The sequence below is a fragment of the Micromys minutus genome (assembly GCF_963924665.1).
Source record: "Micromys minutus genome assembly, chromosome: 15".
NCBI lineage: Eukaryota > Metazoa > Chordata > Mammalia > Rodentia > Muridae > Micromys > Micromys minutus.
Window position 1 is genome coordinate 58,868,078 of NC_137984.1, and position 10,760 is coordinate 58,878,837.

At 43.4% G+C, this 10,760-nt stretch overlaps 1 pseudogene across 1 annotated transcript; it reads right to left on the reverse strand.

The window, feature by feature from the left end:
• Positions 1-866: 866 nt before the first annotated feature.
• On the reverse strand, positions 867-10,132 carry LOC308430476 (centrosomal protein of 68 kDa-like; annotated as a pseudogene). Its single transcript has 6 exons — positions 10,093-10,132; positions 8,345-8,635; positions 5,513-6,968; positions 4,795-4,917; positions 2,989-3,081; positions 867-890 (listed from the first exon to the last, which is right to left on the reverse strand). The product of its transcript is annotated as a centrosomal protein of 68 kDa-like (transcript).
• Between the last annotated feature and the right edge of the window lie 628 nt (positions 10,133-10,760).

Sequence of the window (10,760 nt, forward strand, 5' to 3'; positions counted from 1 at the left end):
TTTAAATTACAAATAGTAACTACGACAAGCTATGTCTCTATATCTCTGAGATATTTCTAAAATTGAGGATGAATCATGCATATTTTTCCTTTCAGGAATGAAGAATTACGAAATTAACCACTGTCTTTAATTAGAAAACACACATGTTGCTGTCTCTCACAGACTCTGCTTTCTGACATTTAACTTTGTTGAGTAAGACTGTTTTTTTGGGTGGTGTGGTAAATGCTACTTGCACATAAATAGGATGGTGCACATGTGGCTATGTGTGTATCCATTCAGCATATAAAGGCTGCCACAAACATGTCTTTTCTTCATGTTTCCTCTTGTAAAACGAACACAGATAAAGACTTTATAATAAAACTAAATATAAATCAAATATGTGAATATGAAAAGAGACAAAAACACAATTATATAATATGAAAGTGCTAGAAAATCTTTCTGTTATTACTTTATAAAAGATTCAAGTAAAAAAAGAAGGCAAAAGGATTTGCAGCTTTATTTGATGGTGGTTACCACAAGCACCAAGGCAATGGCAGTAGCTGAACTGAAGTTCTCTAAGTCCACTTATTATGGTGGTGGGTGTCAAATGGGGTTCTGTACCACTCCTACCCAGTTTTACCTGGCCAGTAGCTTCTGCATAGGTTGGTGGAGGGTCACAGTTTGAGATCAAGTGGAGATTGAATCTGAGCTCCCAACAACATATTCCAAAAACCCTGAAGACAATCCACTGTTGTCAAAGATTTCATCTGGTGGAGGAGGTGGCATCATGACATCAAGATGTTGAAGGAAAGGAATGTGGCTTCCAGTCACCCTCTGTCTTTGAGTTTGGTTTCTTAGAAAGCATCTCCAGATTAAGAAGATGACCAGGAGAATAATGAAGAGACCAAAGACTAATGGAAAAGAAAAATAAAATTGAAACCAGTCACTTCCTCTGTGGGTTTCCCCTTGCTGTGCCTTTGTGTATCTGCTCCAAAACTCTTTGTACAAAAACAAAACAAGATAAATAGGCAGAATAATCAATATGGTCATAAATGGTAAACTATGAATAAACACTTGTGTTCAGATATGGACAAAAGCCAAAACCAAAGAAATAGACTTATCTTTCATCACAGTGAGTCACAAAGAGAGAACCTCAACATAGAGAAACTGGTTGTCAGTTAAAAGCATTACATTAAATGACATATTTTGCTGTATTTAATGAACCTAACAATGAAGTATCTTATGGATCAGTACACTGAACAGTGGAGTCTCCCTTTTCCGAGGCTGACTGAGAAAATGCTCAAAAGGAAGGCAGGCCAGAATGTGGATAATCAGTCCTTCTTAGAGAGGACAAGAAGACACTCATTAGAGGAAATTAAGGGACAAATAGTGGAGCAGGGATTGGAGAAAAGGTCATCCACAGACTGCCTCACCTGGAGATCAACCCCATATGCAGCCAAGTACTATTGCTGATGCACAGAACTGTATACTGGCAGGAACCTGATATGGATGCCTCCTCAGAGTCTCTGTCAGAGTCATACAGATACAGATGAGGATGATTGCAGCTAATCATCAGACTGAATATGCAGACCCAAATGGAGGAACTAGAGAAAGGAATGAAGGAGCTGAAATGGTCTGCAACCACATGGGAAGGACAAAATTATCAACCAACCAAACCCTCAGCAGATCCCAGGGACTAACCCACTGAGCATACATGGAGATACCCATGGCTCCAGGTGCAGATGCAGCAGAGGATGGCATTGTCTGACATCAATGAAAGGAGAGGGCTTTGGACAGTGAAGGCTCATTTTTCCTATGTAGGGAATGCCAAGGTGCTTAGATGGAGAGCGTGGTTGGAAGAAGAGCACCTTCATGGAGGCAAATTGAGGGAAAGAGGGATAGGAGCAGGGGGATGGAAGGAATAACATTTGAAATGTAAATACAAAAATATCAAATAAAATAATATAAAAACTGATTACCTTTATTACAGTGTTTGCTAACCTTCCTAAGATTGTTACCCTTTCTTATGGCTCCTCCTGTTATGTTGACAACCATAAAAATGTTTTCACTGTTATTTCTTTCATAACCATAATTTCACTACTATTATTAACCATTTGTGACACAAAATAGGTAATAATCACATGCATTAAAATAGAAACAATGTGATGATTAATGACTATTGTGCTGTGGTAACTTATGGGATCATCCAAGCACTTTTATTAATTACTACCAACCCAGCAGGTCAACTCATGCATAATTCACTATACTGCTGGTTTTAGAGACACTATAACTATTCTGAATAAAAAAAGGATTGGTTTGAATATTTTTTTACTTTTATTTTGCTGCCTTTCTTTTTTAAAAATTAAAAAAAAAGTTATTTACTTAAAGCAGTCAAAATATCAATAAACATCTGCCTTTTTTGAAGTTACAGTGTGGTATTCATTTAACAGAACAGAAATTATGTGCGGCATAAGAGTCAACTAAAGATGAAAAATAAAATACCTCCACAAATAAAACAAACAAAAACATAGAGAAAAACAAAACAAACAAAAAACAACCAAAATTCTGTCCCCATATAAAATTAATTGCTGCTGTACACCAATAAAAAAAAAACACATTTGGAAAAATATGTTTTTTAAATGATTGTCTTATCAATGGGGCTTGGACTCAATGCCATACTGTATGCCAGGAAGGTTTTTTACTACTGCACTTCACGTACAGGTTTTCAAGGGATCATCCATCCATAATAGTTATGAAAATCAAAAATTTGATCCCGAATAATATTGTATAAATTATGGTGTATCAGAAACTAAATCTATTAGTCCACAAACTACTAAGAAAGCTGATTGTTTGTGAAATAAATCTCTGATGTCTTACATATTATTGTGAATTTCTCATTCAAACCTGGATGACATTCAAAGTATCTTCTAATTAAAGTTTTTTGCCTGCAATATAAAGGTGGCCTTTAGTGATACACTATCCAAATCTAAGAGCTCCATCTTCACTCACCTTCTATTGAGGCAAGGAAAAGGAAGAACGGGAACAGTGCTGTCTTAGTCAGGGTTTCTATTCCTTCTCAAAACATCATGGCCAAGAAGCAAGCTGGGGAGGAAAGGATTTATTCAGATTACAATTCCATGTCCCTGTCCATCACCTAAAGAATTCAGGACTGGAACCCAAGTAGGTCAGGAAGCAGGAGCTGATGCAGAGGACAGGGAAGGATGTCACTTACTGGCTTGTTTCCCTGGCTTTCTCAGCCTGTTTCTTATAGAACCCAGGTCTACCATCCCAATGATGGCACCATATACAATGGGCTATGCCCTCCCCCTTGATCACTAGTTGAGAAAATGCCTTACAGCTGGATATCATGGAGGCATTTTCTCAACAGAGGCTCTTTTCTTTGATAACTCCAGCTGTGCCCAGTTGCCAAATAACCAGCTAGTACAGCATAGAAATACAGTTAGAAAAGACATTAATCCCAGCTTTTCAAGTTAAACTTCAGCCACTCTGAGCAGATTGACTCCATTTTGCCTCTAACTCCAAATGCAAAACACACATTAAATTAGGTGGATGTTTCCAAGACATATCTTGCTGATCATTACTGCCTTTTTCTCCTATACTTGTGCAGTTACATTTCCATATTGAATAATGAGTTGACACCATGTAGAGCCTTAGCAGAAGCCCACCAGATATATTCTTCAGGCACAGTGTATAACCAACTGAGAGTCTTTATTTTGCCTGTCTTGAACTACCCCTAGGTTTATCCCTATAATTAATTGCTCAGTGAGAGAGAGAGAGAGAGAGAGAGAGAGAGAGAGAGAGAGAGAGAGAGTGTGAGTCTCAAGTACTTTAGCAGCATTTAAGATCAGCAATAAGCTGGGGATGGGGGATGGAAACCACACAGAGAGAAAGTTTAATAGAACCTAAATTAAGTTAAAAATTATATAATAGACCTTGGGTTCTAAGAATAGAGTTGCTTTTTATTTTATGGGATTCCCTTGAATTTGATTTTAAAATTTTGGAATAATCACTCTGGGAACTCTCCTATCAAGAACCATTTGGTAAGTTGTAATCTAAAGCCACAAGGATATAACTAAACAAGGTGACAACAAACTCACAAAGTAATGAGGGAACAAAGTGCATCCTTGTCTTGAGCCATTAAGATTCAGGATATTTTTGTGTGCAATCCCCTGTTTTTCTTCTCTATGGCTGTTTACATTTTGTCTTGACTTCTGGGGAAGTTTGTCATTTATCTTAGTAATAAAACATGAAAAAGGCCCACAGTTCTATCCCACGCACAAAAAAACCAACTAAACATCCCTTAATAATTATAGCTAAAATATAAACTTTGAGATTGTCACCTGGCAAAACACTGCTACTTTGTTTAATATGTAGTCTAAACAATGCAGCCCATTAGTCAGAATATACTTTATTTTTTGCTCATAAATAAATTGAACATATTATTTACATCTCTAGCTGAGGGAGTCTTAGATGATTTGGCATTGCTGTTTGCTGACATTGGAGCGGTAATGAATTTGGTTGGTTTTGCATATGGACATAGGTAAGAGTCACTGTGCACAGTGTACATGGTCAGCACAGTGTTATCATGCTCCTCTACAGCACTTCTAGTTCCAATGGATGGAATTAACCTCTTACCTCACTTAGAAGTTACCTTGTACTTTATATTGTTCAACACTGAGAATTAGATTTATCAGGTAAAATAGTCAACTAAGCTACAAAATTCTAGTTACTTGAGATTTTATTCTGTAAAAATATCTCCCATCCCTGTGTGAACAAGCCAGGACTACACATTACCCGGTAAAGCTGCAGAGAAGACTTGAGACCTGCAAGGCTGGCCCTGGGGGGTGCACTGAGGTCAGCGACGTCTGTGACATTATACAACCAGCAGATCAGCTCTTCCAGCTGACAGCAAAATGTCTGTGGAGAAAAGAACAAGTGGTGGGCTGGACTGAGCTCAGTGATGTAGTCTGTCTACTTGAGGCATGTTATGGCCCAGTACAAAAGAAGTCTACTCAGTACACCTGACTGAGCTGCTATTTACCTTGTCTGAAGGCTAAAATACTAAAATACCAGTATTTTACCATCCAAAATTCCTAGAGTTTTCTTTCACATGGTCATTTGTCTCCACCTCTGCCAGGATAATGAATGCCATGTTCTGTTTCAGTGAGATGTGATACTAGAACCAGGCTCAGAATACAGTCCTGAAGGTGAGAGTGGAACTACCAAGGAGCAAGGACCGTTACCAACCATTGAACTTTCTCTGCAGAGAAGCAGATGCATGAGAGAGTAAATTACAACTATCTGAGCTATAGTGAACACTGGATCAGCTTCTACCAAAGCGCAGGGACACTGCTGCTACACGTTACCTAATGTCTCTGCCAGTTTACTGCAATCATTAAAGGAGAACAATACCTATAGTTTGGGGTCATATATGTTGAGAGTGCTGAGACATGCTGTTGGTGGGCTGGGCAAAGATTGCTTCTTTGAGAAGTTTTTCCATGAACATTTTTACCTGCACACACTGCACTAGAGAAGCTTTTTCCTGCTCTTCTCTTTTCCTGGGAAGCTTCTGCCAGCTAATGGCTCTGACAACAGCCACCTGTCTGACACTGCTTTTGAGGAGGGGTGAGTTTTCAGTTGTTTTGAAGAGACCATGAGGGTCTGGCTGCTCAACAGACTACTTTTGCCTCTAGAATCCTAGGGCTGGATAGAATGCCTGAAGGAGAGGTTCTGGCCCACTTGAAAGGTTGCTCCTTTTGGCTGGAATCCAATGTTGGGGAAGCTGGCTCATCACTGTCTGAGACTTGCAGTGTCCTGTATTCCTCAGCGGCTCCAGTGGGTAAGTTCACAAAGGAGGGCCTGACACCTGAGGAAGATGCCAAACTAGAGACCTGAGTCAGCCTTGTGGGCAGAGCAAGGTACTCCTCATCACTTCCCATCTCTTCTTCTGATGGCCATCCAGGCTTCACACTGGCCGGACACCCAACATTCTGTCTGTCTTTCTTCTCCCTCGTCTTGGAAAAGGTTGCTCTTTCTCCTTCATCTTCAGCTGGGAAGAGCCCACACTGAGGTTCATGCCTATAGGGAGACAGTCCTCTGTTGTGCCCTTCAGGGCTGCCTCTCTGTTCTCCCAAGAAGCACCTTCAGTGCCTGGGGCTCTAGGTGTAGATGCAAGCTGGTTCCAGGACGCTACATTTGTGCCAACCTGTTTCTGAGATATTCCCAAGGGCCAGCACTTAAGACATGGCTCTCTGTCTCCAGAAAATGGCAGAGTAGGCATCTCCACTGATGAACAATTGTGGGAGACATTAGTGGGTGACTTGAGAGTACTTGCTGGGGAGACAGAGAAACTGCCCAGGTCTACACCTGAGTCCTTCATGACAGGGTCAGTCAGCACATGACTTTCAAGTGGCTTTGGGAGCTGAGGTCCAGGGCCTCAGTGGATAAGTGTAGTCAAGCAGATCTTCATACTCTTTATTTGGGTTCCACAGTGGGGAGTGGCAGTTAAGGGAAGGAGGCAGAGAATTTGGCAGCACACAGGCCCAGTACTCTGTCTGAAAGGACAGGTGTCTCTTACCCAGGCCTGTAGCATCACCGCCAGAGGCCACAGGCTGTGTTGACCACTGGAGCTGAGGCCCTGCCCCCACCACAGAGTGGGTTCCCTGGGGTACAGTCATCTCCTGAGATACGTTGGCAAAGGAGCTACTCTGAGGTTCTGCCTTCTCTTGGTGATCCTGGAGACTGCTGCCCACTGAGGAGGCACCTGGGCTCACCGTGGACTTCCACTGTGAAAGGAGAGGGAGATCTGAGATGTGTGGCTGCTGGCTGAGGCCCAACACCTGAGATGGATCAACTGTGGACTGGAAGTGTTCATTGTCAGCCTCAAGTCCTGAGCAACCAGTTATAGTTCCAAGGACTTTAACGGTTGGAAGTAGGTCCTGGAAGGCAGGAAGCTTGTTTTCCTCCATCTACAATAACAAGGGGAAAGGGCAGTGATGAAAATAAGCAGACTTCTTGTTTTTAAAGAACAGTTGTCTTCACACGATTGAGGGGCAGGAGGGGGGCGGATGAATATCAGTGAAAACAAAGTCGGTCTCCATCATCATTAACTGAGGGGATGGGAGGGGGTTCACCCTGTTCAGTTCCTGCACTGGTACACTCTGGCAAAATGAGTCCCTCAGCAAAAACCAGTCCCTCTTCACTCTGGATTTTTAATCTTCAGTGAGTAAATAACCACAAAGGAAGATAGGGCAACTAACATAAGGACTTCAGAACCAGACTGACCTGATGTTAATGAACTTCCTACTCCTTCTGTAAGGACTCAGAACCAGACTGAGCTGACGTTAACGAACTGTTCCTACTCCTTCTGTAAGGACTTCAGAACCAGACTGACCTGACGTTAATGAACTGTTCCTACTCCTTCTGTAAGGACTCAGAACCAGACTGACCTGACGTTAATGAACTTCCTACTCCTTCTGTAAGGACTCAGAACCAGACTGACCTGACGTTAATGAACTGTTCCTACTCCTTCTGTAAGGACTTCAGAACCAGACTGACCTGACATTAATGAACTTCCTACTCCTTCTGTAAGGACTCAGAACCAGACTGACCTGACGTTAATGAACTTCCTACTCCTTCTGTAAGGACTCTGGGTACTACTCTCTCCCAGGCATTCTTTAGAGCCTTCTCACAGGATGGGTCTCCAAGGACAGAGGGAGCAGCCACAATGCTCAAATCTAAGCTGTTCTTGGGCTGTGGAAGGCTGAACATAATAGGTGGCCAGAGCCAGAAGAAGCAGATCTCTCCCCCACTACAAGGGCTTAAAAGATTCAGAGCCTTGCATTGGCCTTAGAACATGGGGGATCCCGTCCCACATGGCTCACTAGAGAGGGTGCTGCCTTGTCCTTCACAGTCATGGAGGTCAGAGACAGCTGCCCATGAAAGGAGCTTCAGGTCCCAAGAGGATGAGGTCTGGGAACGCACAGCCGTCTACCAAGTACGTTTTAACAGGCTCTCCTAGAAGAAGCTTTCAGACCATTAAACAGAAGCAGAAGGGAGGTAGGGGGATCCCTTGTTAAGAGACCCAGATTCTGGTCCTCCAGACAGTAGGCTCCTGATGAACCTGTTACTGTCCTTAAGAGGTCCTTAGTGACTCTTTGGGAACAGAAGAAAGCCACACAGAACCCTCTGCCAACTTCAATGTCTAACTCTCCAAGAGAGCCTGAAAAATAATGCATACCTGGACGACACAGCTCCTACTTTACAGTGACTTGGGCAGAGGGTAACAGTCAAGGAAATAGACACCCCCAAACAACAGCCCCAGATCAGCAGCCTCCATACTTACTTGGCTTCCCACAGAATATAAAAGGTCTCCAACATGGCCAGAAGGAAGTGGGCCACTGAGGGGAGGCTTAATCCTATCTGTTACTGGTTCTTTGCTGGCAGTGTGGGTCTGTGACAAGAAAGCTCCAGAAATGCAGCCAGGGTAAGCCCTCAGCCCTCCACAGTGGCCCTCCCTCAACTTCCAGATGTATGGGCTTCTCTGGCTCAAGCCCTGGGGGCAGCAGCTTCCCAGAGTTCCACCTGCCAGAAAATGTGACTTTTGTGTTGACAGACACTTCTGCCTCAGCCTCATCTTCACCCCGGGGCCATTGAGCCTCTCATATCAGATTTCCTTTGAAGCCTTCAGGAACCTACAACAACAGGGAAGAAAAGAGAAAAATAGATTTTCTTGAAGTGTGCATCAAAATTTTGATTTTTAAGTGAAGATAAACTTTTCTGGCCAAAGGAACAGTGACCATTTCCATGGCCCAGTACCAATGACTGGCTCTTCCTCAGCCCCAGACCTTTCAAAGGGAATGCCCAAGTATGACTTTGCCCTCTGTTGTGGTGCTCCCAAGAGTCAGGACACGTGTGACAAAACAAAAGACTTGGCCAGCCTGTGCTGCATAGGCTGCAAAAAACAAGGCAACAGAAGAAAAAAAAATAGTGTAAAGCAGCTGATCTGGGAGAAAGACTCACATCCCAAAGCCATGTTCTTTGCCTGGAAGCTGAAGGGAACGGAAGCACACAAAGAAGGTAAGCTTGGGCTAATGGGTACCTTCCCACAGGTGGAGGTGTGTGACTAAGACACTTCTGACCCTGTCTGCTCACAGATGCTGTTCAGTTCTGTGCACCTCAGAACCGACCACTGTCTATGTCTTAGGGCTGCTCTTCTCACTGATTAGTTTCCCATGTGCTGCTCTGGACATCATACATGGACAGACTAGAGAGGTGGCCACTGAGCTCAAGCTCAGGTGGATGGAACAGGGAGTTAATGGTAAGTCCGTGCTCCCGAGTGCAGCTCCGTGGATGCAGTTCAGAGAAAAGGCTTGGGTCCTGTGTGTGTGTTCCCTCTTTACCCCAACCTCACTAAGATGTCCAGCTGCTCTTTGCTAGGCACAGCCTGGTTCTCTTCAGCCAGTGGCTTATTGGTTAGCAGCCTGAGTCTGGTTCTGTCCTTTCTACCCCAGAGGATAGCAAGTTCAGGTACACCTAGAACTTCACTGGGCTCAGGAGAATGCTTCTAATTATTTTTGGTGGGAGGAGACAACCAGATTATGGACCAGATGGGGCTTCTCAATGACCAGAAACAGATCCGCACCCCTTCTCAGGCTGCCTTGGTGTATGCTGACCTTGGCAGCCTCAGGAAGCCATAGAAAGCTGAGTGATAACGGTGAGTTCATGTGAGAAAGCAGAGCTACCCAGGCAGACTGGTGAAGGAGCTGGGAGCAAAGATAAGAATCAGCGGGGTCTACAGAACACGAGCTCTAGACAGAGGGAAAGTAGGTTGGCCTAAACAGGCCAGCTAGTGCTCCTCCTGGCACTGGTGGGATGACAGGAACAAGTCTAACCTGAAGAACATGGAATTGGGTACAAGGTGACAGTGAGCACCTGAGTGTGTGCAGTCACCTGCACTGGGACAGCCTTATTTTCCTTGGAGACTAGAAGCTGACAAGGTGGGAAGGAGTTGCTTCTTCAGGCTCTTCCTGTCTGGCTTTCACACCGCGGAATGCAACTTAGGTAGAATATGAAATTTATGCTCACCCTTACCTGGGCTCATGGGGCTCAGGGCATTCTGACATGACTTCATATATTCTAAATGCAACTAGCTCATTCTTGTAAGCACCAGATCCTTCAGGGCTAATTAGAGCCCATCTGTTTTCTGTTAGTAACAGCACCCAATCTTTCATATAACAAGCCAAGTATTTACCACTGAAGAGTCCGACAAACATAGGCAAGCAGTACTGTCTAGTTTTTGTGTGACTCCTATCACATGATACACAAATACAAGTATCTTCCCACAATATGCTTTAAAACTGCTGAATAGGGCAAGACATACCATTCAAATGTCTCTTCCCACCTCAAAACAAAACAAACCACCTCCTCCCTCAAAAGAACCCCCCCCCAAAAAAAACAGTAATAGGGACTGAACCTAGAATCCTAAAGCTTGTCTGGAGATCTAAGGGCAGCATAGCTCCTGGTATATCCTTGATTAATGACCAATCCTCTGTTAAGGAAAGTCATTCTCTTCAACTGTGGTGACTTCCCTACAGGCTTTATAGCCAGCAGGAAAAAAAAGCAGAAGGGTGAGGTGAGAATGAAACTGGAAACTCATCTTACGCAGTTTTATTGTAACCGGCATTAGACCAGGACTTCTAGAGTCTGGCCTACATCAATTTTTCATTAGCACAGCACAATTTTGGAAAAAGTTTTCTGAT